This window comes from Oryctolagus cuniculus, chromosome 17, assembly GCF_051225735.1.
Source record: "Oryctolagus cuniculus isolate XC-2025 breed Fujian yellow rabbit chromosome 17, ASM5122573v1, whole genome shotgun sequence".
Taxonomy (NCBI): Eukaryota; Metazoa; Chordata; class Mammalia; order Lagomorpha; family Leporidae; genus Oryctolagus; species Oryctolagus cuniculus.
Window position 1 is genome coordinate 23422879 of NC_142883.1, and position 14361 is coordinate 23437239.

The 14361-nt window shown below is 56.7% G+C and overlaps 1 long non-coding RNA gene and 2 pseudogenes across 1 annotated transcript in view; 1 reads left to right on the forward strand and 2 right to left on the reverse strand.

Annotated features, from left to right (window-relative positions):
* LOC138846104 (uncharacterized) overlaps positions 1-14361 on the forward strand; it is a 22317-nt gene extending 7956 nt beyond the window's left edge. Inside the window, exon 2 of the long non-coding RNA XR_011383493.2 lies at positions 13729-14361. This is a non-coding gene — a long non-coding RNA (uncharacterized LOC138846104). The remainder of the gene's footprint in view (positions 1-13728) is intronic.
* LOC127484508 (myb-related protein B pseudogene) lies at positions 546-2037 on the reverse strand (annotated as a pseudogene).
* On the reverse strand, positions 1926-4025 carry LOC149121143 (myb-related protein B pseudogene; annotated as a pseudogene).

Genomic DNA, 14361 nt, shown 5'->3' on the forward strand with positions numbered 1-14361 from the left:
TCTGATCCAGCTCCCTGCTGATGCACCTGGCAAAGTCCTTGGGCCCCTGCACCCACGTGGGAGACCCAGATGAAGCTCCTGACTTCAGCCTAGCCCAGTGCCAGCTGTTGCGGCCAATTAGGGGGTGAACCAGCAGGTGGAAGATCTCTCTCTCTCTCTTTCTCTCTGTAACTCTGACTTTTGAATAAATAAACCTTTAAAAAAAAAAAAAAAAGAGGAGGAGAAAGTGTAGTCCGTAGGGCAGGTGTCTCAGAAACTGGTCCAGCATGGTGGAGGCGGGGTATAGATCAGCCCTGCTAAGGGCTGGGTGTGAGCTGGAGGAGACAGGATTGGAAGGGAGAAGTGTGTTGTAGTGGAAACCACCTTGGGCGTGAGAGTGCAGGTGAACCAGACTGGGTATTCTGCTTCCCGCGGGGGGGGGGGGGGGGCAAGGTTGGGCACAGGTGTGTTTGTGTGTGTGAGCACTCCTGCATAGCATATATTTTCTTTAAAAAAAAAAATGGAATAAAATAGTTTATTCTTTCAAGGAAATGAAGCAACCGGGACTGAACAAGGAAAGGAGCACCCCTGGCCACATTCCCTGCCCTTGCAGGGGTCTGAGAGGAGGCCAGGCCTGACCAGGGCTCTCTGTGACTCTGGGGAGGGGACAGGCAGGCTCCGGAGTGGGACTTTGTTCTGTTAGCGCTGGGAGCCCCCCGCACCTGGCTTTGCACAGTGTTTGGCTCTTCTGCCCCGACCTGAGCAGTCTGGGGAGAGGCTGGTGGCAGAAGGGTCCCTGCAGTCAGTCACCTGAGGGTGCCCCCAGCCCCTACAGGGGCACACAGGATGAGGTTGGGCTTCAGGGGCCCCCAAGCTTTCTCCTGCATAACCACTGGTCCCTGGTCCCCGGCAGGCCACCATCTTCCAGGTGCAGTCAAGGGCGTGGGCACCGCCCTGCTTCTCAGGCTTGGCCTGGAGGAAGCCCTGGCTGAGCAGGCCATTGCCCTCCAGACAGGACGTGGCTGGCGGAGCCGGAGGGGATGCTGGTCTGCATAGCCAGACCCTGGGGCATCGCGGACATCACCAGCCTCGCCTCCTTGTCCACAACGTCCAGAGCCAGAGGCTTGCACACTTTCTTGCTGGGGCTCTGTGGCGGCCCAGGCTTCCTCTCCTGCCTCTCGGGCCTCAGTTGCACTCAACAGTGAGTTTGATTCTGGCCTCCGAGTGCAGTGCCTCCTTTGGGTTCTCATCCAGCACAGGGTCTGCGGCAGGGGCTTCCAGGGGCTGTACTTCTCCAGGGCATTCCTGAAGGGGGTGGGCGTGTGGGGGGTGTTGTCCATGCAGTACTTCTGATCTGGGATCACACACAGAGCATGCTTCTGGTCCAGGGGCATGGTCACTACCAGCTCTGGCTGCGCACACGGGTGGACGTCAGCGAGGGGCTCTCGAGGTCCAGGGTGTCCTGTTTGTTCCGGAAGTTCAGACACTGGGAGGGCAAGAAGGGCAGCGTCTGGACAGGCGTGGTCCTGGGTGTTGCAGTCCGGCTGTTGCAGTCTGCAGACAGGCTGGCGCTGCTCTCTGTGACGGGGGACGGGGCCACTCACCGCCTGAGCACCGAGGGCGGTGTGCCTGTGCCGGGGAGACGGTCATGAGCTTGTCCCGGCTGCTACGGCTCAGGTCCGAGATGGCGTGGCTTCTAGGTGGTACTCGGTCACATTGGGCCCTGGGGCCCACCGGCTGACAGGGTGTCAGTGCCTGCTGCTGGGGTGGTGCGTGAGGCTGTACTGGGCTACTGTGGACGCTGCCGTCTGCGGATGGCTCCTTACTCAGATGGCTCCAAGCAGCGGGGTCCGACTCAATCAGGTTCAGGGCTTTGGACAAGCTGGAGCCCACAGCAGGGATGAGGAGGTTGGCAGCCTCTACCACCCGCTTGTAGGGCAGGATCCTCTCTCCGACGGAAGTCCTGCTGGTCCTTGCACCTGGGAATTCCTGGGAGGGCTCTGGAGTTGCACGCTGTGCTGTCTGGCTGCGCAGGGATGAGCTCCGGCTCTGCACTGCCTTCCTCCTCCTTTAGGGGGCGCTGGGGGCCAGCTGGTCACAGGATCCCCTGGCCTCCTGCAGCCTGGTGGCTGTCCTTGTCCTCAAGCTCCAGTAGCAAGTACACGGGTTTGCAGTCCTGGACTTGCCTCCCGTGTCCACCTTCCTGTTGAGGGTGGAGTCCCCTGATTCTTCACAGCACTGTCCATGCGCCCAGGCAGCATCGTGGTGCTCCGGCCCAGTGGCTGCCCAGCACCTGTGGGCCTCACAGGTGGTGCGGCCCGGCAGGGCTGGGGTGGCTGTACCAGCGCTCATGGCACTGCTTCCCCAGCCAGCCCTTCAGGTGCTTGGTGGTCAGTGTTCACTGCTTCGTGCCATACTCCTCCACCAACTCTGGTCCTGCTCTCTGGCCCAGGGCCCCTGACAAGGTCTGGATTCAAAACTCTCAGCCACCAGTACTGGCATTGATGGTCAGCGCAGTTAGGAAAGTGGCTGGCCAGTCTTGCTGTCTGAACTGCCACACTGGGGCCCTCAGCTGCTCCTCCTCCGGGAGGGTCTGGTTGACCTTGTACTTGCTGTTCCCGTTGCTCCAGCGCATCTGAGTCGGTGTCCTGGCAGTGCAGCTCATCCAGCTCCTCTGTAGAGAGAACAGGCCATGCGTCTGCAGAGACATTCCACACACGCACACACACACACACCCCAGCCCAGGCTGAGCTGCACTCTCCCACCCGCCCACCGGCTGAGCCTGGAATGGGGGCGGGGCCGGGGTCAGGGCTTGAGCTGCTCTGGCTGCTCCAACCTGGGCTACACTCAGCAGCGTCAGCGCATCTATAGATTATGCCACCTGCTTGAAGAACTGTGCGCACAGAAGCTACATATATTTTCTTTTAAAAAATTCAGTTCTCTTTTTTTTAAAGATTTTATTTATTTATTTGAGAGTTAGAGTTATAGACAAGAGAGAGGGAGAGATAGAGAGAAAGGCCTTCCATCCACTGGTTCACTCCCCAAATGGCCGCTGCGCTGATCTAGAGCCAGGAGCCAGGAGCTTCTTCCTGGTCTCCCACGTGGGTGCAGGGCCCAAGCACTTGGGCCATCCTCCACTGCCTTCCTGGGCCACAGCAGAGAGCTAGACTGGAAGAGGAGCAACCGGGACTAGAACTTGGCGCCCATATGGGATGCCGGCGCCACAGGCGGAGGATTAACCAAGTAAGCCACGGTGCTGACCCCCTATTTTCTTTTTAAGATTTATTCACTTATTTGAAAAGCAGAGTTACAGAGAGAGGAGAGAGAGATACAGAGAGATGGTCCACCCACTGCTTCACTCCCCACATGGCCGCATCACAAAAGGCCCTCAGGATGATGCCGGGGGTAGGCATTCAACATCCTGGAGGCGCAAACCCGGCTTCCTACGCCCCCTGTGTCCTGGCCACCCCTGGGTTTTCCTCTGTCCCAGACTCTCAGTGCCGCGAGCCCGACCCTCCTCTTGTGTAGCCAAGCCTCAGCGGGGGTCCGGCTCCCCTCCCTCCCGTGGAGCCTCCTGATCCTGGTCTGCAACCTCTCCCTGCCTTGCCGCTGCCCCTTGGCCTCCAGACGGGCGGGCCGCTCGCCCAGCTCTCGCTGTCACAGGCTCCGCGTCCTGTGTCAGGAGACCAAGGGCTGTCACGTTCGGCCCTGCTGCTGAAACTTTTCTGCCGAATGGCACCTGGAACCATCTGTCGTGTCTGGCTGTCCAGGGTGCCCCTTGCAAACATGGGGGAGTGTCCTGGGTCTCCCTAGAACCACCTAGAACTCTCGCTCCACCCTTCCCCCTGCCCGGTCCCCCGGGCTGCCTCCCCCGCAGCCTCCCCCACCTCTGTCTTTCCGTCATTCCCGACTTCCCTCCCACGTGCACTCTGCCAGCACTTCCTGTCGGCTCTGGCTCAGGCGACGTGCAGATCTGCTGCCTTCCCACAGTCTCCACCTCGTCCTCTCTCCCAGGTCCTGGTGGCTGCCTCCTCACTGATGTCCATGCCTCTTCCTTGCTCCGCCTCTGCCCCCACCCAGGGGTGCTCCTGAGTGCTGCCGCTCCACCGGGAGATGACCCCAGGGAAGCCCACTCTGTCTCTCTGCACTGCAGCCACCCGGCCTCCTTGCCACTTCCTGGCTTGCTCCTGCCTTCTCTGTTCGCTTCCTGGACCACTCCATTCAAAATTGCACCCTGCTCCCCGCCTCCCCCTGCGCGCCATCCCCATTTGGCCTTGGCCTTCCACGTTGTCTGCTGTCACTCTTTCCCCTCTGGTGTAAGTGCCACAAAGACAGAGGTCTCTGGGGATTCTGTTGCTGTTTTCAAGGGCCTGGAACTGGGCCTGGCACGTGTAGGACTCTCAGCGTGGGTTCCGAGCCTCTGTCCTGGTGGGCCCCGGGCCCGTGCACGGTCTGCTCTGGGGGGCAAGTGACCAGAGCAGGCCCACGGGGGCCACTGTGGATGGCTTTGCTGCGAGTGCCCCGCAGGTGCCATGTGCTCTGTTCGCGCTGCCGTGCCAGACTCTGGGCAGTTTCTCTGCTTCCTGTGTCTGCTAGGAAGCCAGAGTCATCCAAGGCTTAGAATCACAGCTGCGTCTTACTAAGACCAGTAGCTCCTCCGTCACCGTCCTCCTTAGCCTCTCCATGGCTCTGGAAAGCCCCAGCCTTTCGCTCCTCGTGTCTCTGTTGCTCAGTCACCTGCCTGTGGGAGGGTCCTTTCCTCCGGCTCCCACCCCCTGCAGCAGAGCTGGGGGGTGGTTGGCCTCTTCGGGGTCCCCATGGCTTTCCCTGGAAAGGCCTCTCCGTGCTTCTAGATTAGTCTTTGTGGGCCGGCACAGTGATGCAGAGGGGAAGCAGCCGCCAGTATAATGCCGGCATCCCATCCTGGAGTGCTGGTTCAAGTGCCAGCACTCGCATTCTTCCAGGCCAGCTCTCTGCTGTGGCCTGGGAAAGCAGAGGAAGATGGCCCAAGTCCTTGGGCCCCTGCACCCGCGTGGGAGACCCGGATGAAACTTCTGGCTCCTGGCTTTGGCCTGGCCCAGCCCTGGCTGTTGAGGCCATTTGGGGAATGGACCAGCAGATGGAAGATCTCTCTTTCTGTCTCTTCCTCTCTCTCTGTCACTCTGTCTTTCAAATAAGTACATAAGGGCATTTTTTAAGATTTATTTTATTTTGGCCAGTGCCGCGGCTCAGTAGGCTAATCCTCCGCCTTGCGGCACTGGCACACCAGGTTCTAGTCCCGGTCGGGGCGCCGGATTCTGTCCCGGTTGCCCCTCTTCCAGGCCAGCTCTCTGCTATGGCCAGGGAGTGCAGTGGAGGATGGCCCAAGTACTTGGCCCTGCACCCCATGGGAGACCAGGATAAGTACCTGGCTACTGCCATCAGATCAGCGCGGTGTGCTGGCTGCAGCGGCCATTGGAGGGTGAACCAATGGCAAAGGAAGACCTTTCTCTCTGTGTCTCTCTCTCTCACTGTCCACTCTGCCTGTCAAAAAATAAAAAATAAAAAAAAGATTTATTTTATTTGTTTGAAAGGCAGAGTGACGGGTGCGGGGGAGATATATCTTCCATCAGTTGGTTCACTCCCTATGGCCACAAGGGCCAGGGCTGGGTCAGCTCAAAGCCAGGAGCCAGGAGCTTCCTTCAGGTCTCCCACATGGGTGCAGGGGCCCAAAGACTTGAGCCATCCTCTGCTGCTTTCCCAGGCACATTAGCAGGGAGCTGGATCAGAAGTGGAGCAGCCGGGACTCAAACCAGCAACCATATGGGATGCCAGTATACATTATACCACAGCATTGGCCCATAAATAAATATTTTAAAATTGGTTCACTCCCCAAATCTCCAGGAACTTAATCCAGGTCTCCCTCATGGTTGACAGGAATCCAACAACTTGACCCATCATGCTGCTTCCTAGGGTCTGCTTTAGCAAGGAGCCAGAGCCAGGAATCTCAGGTGGGACGAAGGCATCTTAGCCAGGAGGCCCACCCCTCATTGCTTGTGCTCCTGACCTTGACCTAGGCGCCTGTGACCTGGCCCTGACTTCTCTCCATCCCTGACCTCCTTCCCTGGGTCTCCCCGGATCACACCTTGAGTCGGAAACTCAACTCCACCTCTCCCACCCGAGTCGCACCCTCCCTCCTGTAGGTCCCCACACTGTGCACAGTTCATCCCCTGAACCAGTCGCTACGTCCTGCACTCTCCGCCTTCTCGGCGCCTCTCATTCTGCAAGTGCCCCCACGTCCCCTAAACACGTGTGGCCAGTCTCTGGGCCACACTCCCGCCCAGCGGTGACTGTGCAGGGGCCGGGACCCAGCCCACGTGCCAGCCCCGAGGCCGGCTCTGGCTGGGCGTGGGGCCAGGTCAGTACCCGCTGGCCTCGGAGTCCACACTGCGCCAGGTTCCGCCGGCCTGCAGCTCCCGCAGACGGCAGGCCTGCTTGGGATGAATGGGAGAGTGTCTTTGCTTTGAATGAAGTGCCAGGGAGAGAGAATTCACGCTAATTATCGAGCCGTGCCGGAAGCCAAATCCTAGACATTGTCATGTTCTAAACACCATTGCTCCCGAGAGCGGTCTGGAGACCTCTGGGCAGCTGGGAGCCGGAGCTCATTATCTGACCCTCCAGCCACTACGTCTCCTCCTTGTCCCAGCCGGGCCCCAGCCAGGGCTGGCAGATGCCGAGGGTTCTCCCTCCTGTGGCCCCGCTGCCTGGTTCTCTGCCCCATTTCATTGGTCAGAGCCTCCACTTTGCCCATCTCTAGAATTTTCTATGAGACACAGCTGAGGATTCACTGAGATCAAGGATTCCAACCCCTGCAGACTAAAATGCTGGCTCCCGTGCCCGTCCCTCCCCCGCACCTTCCCTACTGAGACTGACCACGTGACTTCCCCTGTGTCAAAGTGGTCCTAATTGTCCATCCTCCAGGAGCAAATCCAAACATCCAAATATTTTTTCTTCCTTTCTAAAAAATTTATTTGAAAGGCAGAATAACAGAGAGAGAAGGAGAGATACACAGAGAGAGAGAGGTCTTCCATCCGCTGATTCACTCCCCAGATGGCCACAATGGCCAGAGCTAGGCCAGGCTGAAGCCAGGATCCAGGGATTCCATCCGGGTCTCCCACGTGGGTGCAGGGGTCCAAGCACTTGGGCCATCTTCTGCTGCTTTCTCAGACGCATTAGCAAGCAGGGAGCTGACCCCCAAATCCAAATTTCTCATCAAACCATCAGGTTGTTGGAGTCCTGGTTGCTGCCCGCCGTCCTCTCTTCTGTTCATCATTCCTTGGATAATAGCGCAGTCATTCCAAGGTTTCATCCTGCAGAATACCCGCTGGCCCTCGAGGAGCTACGGCTTCCCCAGTCGAAGGTTCTGCAGTCGCCGGTGGGCTCCACTGGTGCCAGGCGAGTCCCCTCTGTGCCGTCCCAGCCACCCCACCCAGAGCGGTGTGCAGAGTTCTCCACCTGAAGCTAATCAAGTCTGTAGGTCTAATTTCCAGTTTACAGGAAATATGGGATAAACAACACCATGAGGAAGCAATCAGAGAAATCTAGAAGGTGGGACACGATGTCTGTAATTTAAACACTTGGGTAATTCAACAAGTCAGTGGCACGGGGGAGAAAAGTTATTGGAGATTTAAATGAGACTTAGGAGACCCAGTCGACTGCAATGTACAAGCCTCATTTAGCTTCCCGTGGGAACAGACCAAACGCAAAAAAAGCATTTTAGGGGGACACGTGAGCAAATGTGAATATGGGCAGGGCACTCCTTGATATTGAGGAATGACTGTTAGTTTTGTAAGCTGTGGTCATACTAAATAGCAAGAAGATTTCCTGAAGCATTTAGAGTAAATTGCGACACAAACTCTAAATCACTTTAAAGTATTTCAGCAAGAATACTAAAATGCTAATTGTTAGATACAGTTGATAGGCGTATTGGGGTTCCCTTCACTCTGCCTTTTTTAGATTATAAAGTGTGCCTACAGAGGATGGCACTGTGGCTAAGCTGCACTTGCAATGCTGCACCCATATCAGAGCCCTGGCTTAGCGTCCCAGCTGCTCTGAGCGTCCCATCCCCCTCCCTGCTAACCCACCTGGGAAAGCAGTGGACAATGGCTCAAGTGTGGGGCCCCTGCCACCCATGTGGGAGACCTGGGTGGAATTCCTGGCTCCTGGCTTCTGCCTGGCCCAGTTCTGGCTGTTATATCCATGTGAGGCGTGAGCCAGCAGATGGATGACTCACTCTCTCTCTCTCTCTCTCTCTCTCGCTCTGCCTTTCAAATAACAACTAAATAAATCTTTTAAAAAATTATGTCTGTGGGCTGGGTGTTTGGCCTAACAGTTTAGACTCCGGTTGGACAGAGCCTGGCCCAGCTCGTCACTCCAATTTCCTGCCAATGCGGACCCTGGGAGGCAGCAGGAATGCTCCAGGGAGCAGGTGCCCCCGCCACGGGGGAGAGCTGGACTGAGTTTCCAGCTCCCAGCCTTGGCCACCTGGCTGTTGAGAGTGTTTGAGAGTAAACCAGACTCTGTTTCTCTCTGCCTGTTTGTCTATCTGTGCTTCTCAAATGAAAAATGAAAAAGAAAACTGTACATAATAAAGAGTTTTTAAAAATCTCCCTGAGCAGCCAGCGTTGTGGCACAGCACCTTAGGCGGCTTCTTGCAACACCAGCGTCCTGCAGTGGAGCCTGGCTCCAGTCCTGCCTGCTCTGCTTCCGTCCAGCTCCCTGCTAATGCACCTGGGAAGGCAGCAGATGGTGGCCCAAGCGCTTGGGCCCCTGCACCCACGTGGGAGACCTGGATGGAGCTCCTGGCTCCTGACTTCAGCCTGGCCTTGGATGTTGAAGCCATTTGGGGAATGAACCAGCAGGTGGAAGATTGTTTTCTCTCTCTCTCTCTTGCTGTCATTCTGCCTTTCAAGTAAATAAATAAAAGAAATCTTTGAAAAAAAAATTTTTTGACAGGCAGAGTGGACAGTGAGAGAGAGACAGAGAGAAAGGTCTTCCTTTGCCGTTGGTTCACCCTCCAACGGCTGCCGCAGCCAGCGCATCGCGCTGATCCGAAGCCAGGAGCCAGGTGCTTCTCCTGGTCTCGCATGCGGGTGCAGGGCCCAAGGACTTGGGCCATCCTCCACTGCACTCCCTGGCCATAGCAGAGAGCTGGCCTGCAAGAGGGGCAACCGGGACAGAATCCGGCGCCCCGACTGGGACTAGAACCTGGTGTGCCAGTGCCGCAAGGTGGAGGATTAGCCTAGTGAGCCGCGGCGCTGGCTTGAAAATTTTAAAAAATGTATTTGAAGGGCTGCCATTTGACATAGCAGTTAAGATGTTGCTTGGGGCCGGCGCCGCGGCTCACTAGGCTAATCCTCCACCTTGCGGCGCCGGCACACCAGGTTCTAGTCCCAGTCGGGGCGCTGGATTCTGTCCCAGTTGCCCCTCTTCCAGGCCAGCTCTCTGCTGTGGCCAGGGAGTGCAGTGGAGGATGGCCCAAGTGCTTGGGCCCTGCACCCCATGGGAGACCAGGAGAAGCACCTGGCTCCTGCCATCAGATCAGCGTGGTGCATCGGCCGCAGCTCGCCGGCCGTGGCGGCCATTGGAGGGTGAACCAACGGCAAAGGAAGACCTTTCTCTCTGTCTCTCTCTCTCACTGTCCACTCTGCCTGTCAAAAAAAAAAAAAAAAAAAAAAGATGTTGCTTGGGATGCCTGCGTCGGATACAGGAGTGCCTGGTTCAAGTTCACCCCTGCCACCCACATGCCACCCATGCTGCATGCCATCCAAATGGCCACAACAACCAGGTCTCAGCCAGGTCAAAGCCAGGAGCTAAGAACGCCGTGTGGGACTCCTACATGTGTGGCAGGGGCCCAAGTACTTGGCCAGGCACCTTCCCAGGTGCATAGCAGGGAGCTGGATCAGGAACCGGGTAGCCAGGACTCAAACTGGAGCACCAGTTTGGGATGCCAGGGTCCCAAGCAGCGTCTTACCCAACCCCTTGCAACACAACAGCAGTCCTGCAAATAAATGTTAACTGTGGGGAGCAACTCGGACTAGACTAAGTTACTGGAATTAAGACTTATTCTATGCATCTGCTCTCCCACAATATGACGCTGAGAAGGGAGAAACAGCTTCTATACAGCTGCCTCCAGTTCAACCAATAAACAGCAGGACCTGCTCCTGATTGGAGGAGAGCAGCGTACTTGGCGTGTGGGTAGCAGAGTTGGGATTGGCGGAGGAGGACTATAAAGGAGGAGAGAGACAACATGCACCAGGAACATCTAAGAGGAACATCTATCTGAAGGAACACCTGTGCAGCCCCCGAGAGAGCCGGCCGGCGGTGTGCCGCTCCCCCGCGGAAGTGGGGAAAGTGGCAGGGGGAACCGCCCTTCCACAGAGGTGGAAGGGACGGTAGCCAACCCGGGAAGAACCAGCAGCAAACCCGGGGAGGGCCGAGCAGACGAAAGAACAGCTCAGGGTCCTGTGTCGTTCCTCCACGAAGACGGGGAGCGACAGTTAACAATTTTTTTTAATCCACTTGATCATCATCTATGTGCCAGTCACCAAGCTAAGGCAAAATTCTCGGTGGTCCCTGTCCCCATGAGACAGAGTGAGGTAGGGAAGGAGTGGGTGGACAGATCCTCACAGTAACCAATCAACAGTGAGCGGTGGGGGGCCAGGCTCCGGGAAGAAGCAGGCCTGGCTCTGGAGCTCCGGCAGGGCTGACCTGGGCAGAGTGTCCCAGGAAGGGTGACCCAGTGCGGCTGCAAACAGGAGCTGGTGCCCGCCAGGAGGCAGGTGCTGATGGGAGGGGGGAGGAGGAGGGGGAGGAGGCCTGGGTGGAGCTGTCAGCCTCGGGTAACCTCACCTGGGAGCAAGTGCAGACTTCGGGTCTTTATCCTGAGAGCAAGGGGAGACCGTGCAGGGGTCTTGAGTCGACGCTCAGCATTGTCCACGGTGCAGCTCTGGGTGTGAGGCTGACGGGACCTGTGGGGGTTGGGGGGCTGCCTCGGGGTGGCGCCATGACCCAGATGATGCTTCTGTGCGGAAGTGGGAGGATTCCCACCCCCTGCCCTGGCAGCACAGGGACCTGGACACCGGTGGTTTGGGACAGGCTGAGTCTGAGGGACCCTGGAGGTGCTGCTGTAGGGGGCTGCGGGCGTCTCGGTCAGAGCTGGCGGGGAGGGGCTGGCCGAGCCCTGGGGGACCCGTGGTCATTGCAGAGTGGGGCGAGAGAGGAGAGGGGAGAATGAGCCTGCACTGGAGACCCAGAGGGAGCCACAGCAAGGCAGCCGACAGCGGATGAGCGCGGTGCCCAGAGCTTCCAGAAAGAAGTGGCCAGCCCCACGGCGGGAGCCCGTGTCGAGAGCCCACTGGCTTGGAGGCGACAGAGGCCCTGGGGCCTCAGCACGAGCTATTTCAGTGGCGGCTGGGGGTGGAAGCAGATGGAAGTGGGTTGAGAAGTAAGTGGGAAGTGAGAACAGCAAGACAGAGGGTGCAGACAGCTGTCTGCTCTGATGGGGAGAGGGATGGGGCGGGAGTCTCCGGGGTCAAGGGGAGAGTTGCTGGCTGTGTGACAGGGAGGTGAGTGACAGGGAAGGCAGAGGGCAGGGACCAAACCCAGGCTCCCGCTACCTACCAGGAGGGCCTGGTGTTGATGGGGGGGGGTTGGTGTCTGGTGGCCTGCGGACAGGCGCTGGCTTGTTCCTGTTCCTGGCCTCTGCTGGTTCCTCGATTGGAACCCTTCCCTCATGCCTCCTTCGTGTGCTCCTGTTCAGCCCTTGGGGACTGGGTGAACGATTCCCTTCTTGGAAGACGCTGCCTTCCACAACGGCCAGGCCTCTTGTAAGCTGGCCATGGTCATCGCTTCTTCTAGAATTAGCCTGTAATGCCCACCTTCCGCCACCAGGGTGCGTCTTGTCGCCTCCCAATCCCCGGGGCCAGGCACACAGGGCTTGCTCCCTGGTCGCGGCTCAGGGACCCGAGTAGATGGAGGACCCTGCTGTGGACACCTGGGGAAGCAGAGCCCGAGGAGGGCAGCCAGGGATACATCCTGGGCCAATGGGGAGCAGGGACGGGGAAGAGAGGGAACAGAAAAAAAGGGAGAGGGCCGCCTAAGCGACGACGAGAGCTCGGACACGCTGTCTTTCTCACTGGATGCTCGCCCCGTTGCTACCCTGCGAATGGCTTGGATCCCCCATTTACCTGAGTGGAAACTCTGCCAAGGGGTGAAAGGGAATAATCTGCCTTGCACAGGGCCGTGCCTCCAGGGCAAGAATCCCTCTGCTACGTAGGATCCCCTAGAATGCCCAGGTAAATTGGACTTACAGAAAATAATACAGCACGGAAAATGCTTACTTATTTGCATCCACTTGAAAGGCAGGGTGACACAGGGAGGTCTCCATCTGCTAGTTCACTCCCCAAATGCCTACAGCAGCCAGGGCTGGGCCATGCCAAAGCCAGGAGCCTGGACCTCAGAGTCTCCATGTGGGTGGCAGGGACCCAAGCACTTGTGCCGTCCTCTGCTGCCTTCCAGGGTGCATGAGCAGGGAGCTGGAGTGGAAGTGGAGAGCTGGGACTTGAGCCAGTGCTCTGATATGGGATGTGGTTGTCCCAAGAGGCGATTTATCCTGCTCTTCCACAAACCCAGTCCCATAAATCACTTTTTTTGGGATACAAGTATTTTTGTATTTTTTTCTTGTGCTCCATTTGGCAATCCTATATATAGTAGGCACTCATTAAATATGTTGAATAAACACTGCTTAACTAAATGACACTACGGGGATGCACTCAGCAAATTCTAGACTGTGAAGCTGGAGAACACTCTAGTACCTTCGATAAATAAGTTGCAAGGGGAAAATAAAAAGAGGTAAAGCAGGAATTTATGGATGAAAAGAGTTAAGTGACACATGAATCATTTGAAATCCTTCTTTGGATCCTAATTCAAATAAGCTAAACAAATTGCAAATAAACTAGAAATCTGAGGGGCCAGCATTGTGGTGTAGTGGGTAAAGCTGCCACCTGCACCTGGGAAAGCAGCAGAAGATGGCTCAAGTCCTTGGGCCCCTGCACCCACGTGGGAGACCCAGAAGAAGCTCCTGGCTCCTGGCTCCTGGCTCCTGGCTTTAGCTTGGCCCAGCTCCGGCTGTTGTGGCCGTCTGGGGTGTGAACCAGTGCATGGAAGATCTCTCTGTCTTTCTCTCTCTCTGTTAACTCTCCCTTTCAAGTAAGTAAAAATAATTTTTTTTTAATAAATTTGAGGCTGGCGCCACGGCTCACTAGGCTAATCCTCCGCCTTGCGGCGCCGGCACACCGGGTTCTAGTCCCGGTCGGGGCGCCAGATTCTGTCCCGGTTGCCCCTCTTGCAGGCCAGCTCTCTGCTGTGGCCAGGGAGTGCAGTGGAGGATGGCCCAAGTGCTTGGACCCTGCACCCATGGGAGACCAGGAAAAGCACCTGGCTCCTGCTGTCGGATCAGCGTGGTGCACCGGCCGCAGCGCGCCAGCCGCGGCGGCCATTGGAGGGTGAACCAATGGCAAAGGAAGACCTTTCTGTCTGTCTGTCTCTCTTTCTCTCTCTCTCACTGTCCACTCTGCCTGTCAAAAAAAATAATAATAATAAATAAAATAAATTTGAATACTCTTTATTTGATGATGCTAAAGGATGAGTGATCTCTTTCATTCTTTTTATGTTTGATAATAATATTGGTTTATGTTTACTTTTTTAAAGATTTATATATTGGGACCAGCACTGTGGCATATTGGATAAAGCTGCTGCCTGCTGTGCTGGCATCCCATGTGGGTGCCGGATGGAGTTCTGGCTTCTCCACTTCCGATCCAGTTTCCTGCTGACGTGCCTGGGAAAGCAGCGGAAACCCTTGGGCCCCTGCACCCAAGTGGGGGACCTGGAAGAAGCTCCTGCTCTGGCCGTTGTGGCCATTTGGGGAGTGATCTGGCGAATGGAAGACCTCTCTGTCTCTCCTCTCTATAACCCTGCCTTTCAAATAGATAAATAAATCTTTTTTAAAAATGTGCATTTGGAGGCTGGCACTATGGTGTGGTAGGCTAAGCCTCCTCCTGTGTTGCCAGCATCCCATATGGGTGCTGGTTCATATCCCTGTTGCTCCTCTTCTGATCCAGCTCCCTATTATGGCCTGGGAAGGGAGTGGAGGATGGCCCAAGTGCTTGGGCCCCTGCACCCATGTTGGGGACCCAAAGGAAGCTCCTGGCACCTGGCTTCAGACCGGCTCAACTCTGGCAGTTGTGGCCATCTGGGGAGTGAACCAGCAGACAGAAGATCTTTCTGTTTCTCCCTCCCTCTGTAACTCCACCTCTCAAGTAAATAAACAAATCTTTTTAAAAA